At 34.2% G+C, this 2713-nt stretch overlaps 1 long non-coding RNA gene across 1 annotated transcript; it reads right to left on the bottom strand.

Moving 5' to 3' along the window:
- Positions 1-359: 359 nt before the first annotated feature.
- Positions 360-1072, bottom strand: LOC128551943 (uncharacterized). The gene is made up of 3 exons (XR_008368926.1): positions 980-1072; positions 732-819; positions 360-489 (listed from the first exon to the last, which is right to left on the bottom strand). It is a non-coding gene; the product is annotated as an uncharacterized LOC128551943 (long non-coding RNA).
- Positions 1073-2713: the final 1641 nt, after the last annotated feature.

Here is a 2713-nt window from a genome sequence, read left to right as displayed (position 1 = left end):
TACATCTACAAAAATAACGATCAGCACTTTTGCATTCCTTTGATGTTATTGTCATATGTACCGTTATAATCCGCTAAATCTATTGTGTACAATGAAATCAATACTTGAGTTGCCCTTCCGAAAGTTAAGATTGAGTGGGATTTATGAATATGACATTCGAACTCCACTCACACTCCCGCAATGCCTACTCGAGGCCCACTTGAGTGATACTTACCCAAGTTTGTCAAGTGCGAGTTTGAGTGACGACCATGAACATGGACCAAAGTATTTCTTAAAGACCCATAACAACCTAGTGACCTACTTTTTCCCCCACATGAACTTCGTGCAAATCATTCTGGTAATACTGGTATAATACAGCTGTTGTACTTCTGTCCCTTTGTCATTATCAAACACTCACAAAGTATACAAGTATAACAACACTTCATCTATCAGTTCATATGGTATATATTTCTTCAGATGTCTGTTAAGGTGATGTATACATTCCGGGCACTGAAATAACAAACAATTGCAACCATATTTATATATAAACAAAGTAAACAGTTAAGTAACTGTACATGTGCATAATACATAGGTAATGTTCTCAGTTAAACATTCTGTACTGATAAATATCTCATTTATATAAAATCACAGTTTATGCACAATAGTGGTCTAATGCCTTAACTATGCATGTCATAAAATAATGCATACAATACATGTATAATGTTCACAAGATAATAAAAAGGCTAACTTACAGATCTAGGGGATCTTAACCCTTTATACACACAGTGACACTGGTCTGCACAGTTTCTCTCCACACATCTGCCACACGTGATGCTGATACTGTGAACAATGATTTAGATATAAATACATGCATGTTATAAATAGAAGTTCAGAAGTTATATACATGACCGCCATTTTGGAACACAAAGACAGCGCGCTAAATCATTAAATAGCACCAAAAATGAATAATAAATAATCATTCCAGCCATTGCAAAGTTACCTCTTAAAGCTATAGTAAATGCATGAAATACATTTACAAGGCAAGCAGATAAAGAAGTGGCAGAAATAAAACATTCGTCAACCACAGTTCTGCCAACAGTTCCTTTACTCAAACTACCTGGGAGAACGACGTCATACACGTCTGATAATCACATGACCACAAATAAAATCAAAGTACTCGCAAGACCAGTAAGTATAATCAAAGTACTCACGAGACCAATTGATATATATACCCAAAATAATAAAAACATCGGAAAGCAGCAATGAGAGAGACATAACCAACATGTCATATGATCTGGAAAATATGAACCGGCTACACACTCCCGCTCCATAGAAAATGACGTCTCGTCATTTAACAATAAACCTCACACAAATTTAGCGACAATAAACTTAAAGTTTACCATCAACACTAACTAAAGAATTATCTAAACATTCAAATACATTTATAACTGCATCAGGTACATCTGCTGTCTCTGGAAATAACTAATATGATAACTTAAAACTACATATACACATATTGCCGGAAACTGCCTCTTGCTCTCCCCTTTCCAGAAATTGTGTCCCTACAATTTCAAACAACATGTTATATTCTATGAGATATACAAAGTAATGACAATCTAAAACAATCTTGCATACATAGCTAAAATGTATCTCCAGTATGAATTCTCATCTGTTTCACTATCACTAAGTAACAGTGTTCATATGTATCTCCAGTATGAATTCACATATGTTTCACCTAGTAACAACATTCAAATGTATTTCCAGTATGGATTCACATATATCTCATTGTATCAATAGCATTCTAAGTGTATTTTGTTTCATTAAGAGTGAAACACACTGTTTCATTTTGAGTGAAACATACCGTCAATTTTTCAAAGTCTACAGAATAAAATTTTAAAATGTGTATCTTCACTGGACATTATCATATGTACAGTCACATATCCTTTAAAAACAATTATCTGTTTCTTCAATTCATTACCTTTACTTTCAACTTTCAATTTCTATGGAACACTATAAACACATCCTCATACTTTATAATGTTCATTAATTAATCCAATTGTCAATATCTTTTAAAAACAGCATAAAATATCATTTCATTATTGCATCTATCAATTTGCATGAAATGTCAGCATTCACTTTCTCTAGAATTCCTGAATTTACAAGTCTGTCTAGAGCTTGTAGTCTATCTACTGGTCTCTCAGAAATCTGGTTGAGATAATAATCCTTTTGCCAAGCTGGACTAGTCTTTTCCCTTGCTGATATCCTTGGTACTGTTTCTGGATTATCTTTCTTCTTTTTGTTTGTATGTTTGTCAAATTTAGGTTTTTCTTGTTCTTTGTGTGTCTCTGTTGTGTCATCATCAGTTTCTGTTGTTTTACTGTTATCACCACTATCTTCTATTGTAGATATCTCTTTTTCTGTTGTTTCATCTTCTGGTTGTGTATGACTGTCTGTAAGACTGTCTTCACCATCACCAGTATCTTTTACTGCACCTTCTGCTGAGTGATCAGCTTCTACTGATACTTCTGAAACATCTTCGTCTTTCTGTTCTGTAGCTGGAGTCCGAGCGTCCCCGGGAATACTTGTAGTTACTACAAATTCATCTCCAGACTCATCACTATCTATTTCCACCTCTGTGACGTCACATTTCTTCTTATTCCACATATCATCCAATTCTATCTGTTCTTTAGCAGCTGCTGTATCTTTATCAGACCTTAACAATTTTCTTGGTTTA

Source organism: Mercenaria mercenaria, unplaced genomic scaffold (assembly GCF_021730395.1).
Source record: "Mercenaria mercenaria strain notata unplaced genomic scaffold, MADL_Memer_1 contig_1852, whole genome shotgun sequence".
In the NCBI taxonomy this organism is placed as follows: Eukaryota; Metazoa; Mollusca; class Bivalvia; order Venerida; family Veneridae; genus Mercenaria; species Mercenaria mercenaria.
Note: the sequence above shows the minus strand (reverse complement) of the source record. Positions and strands in the feature narration are given on the sequence as shown.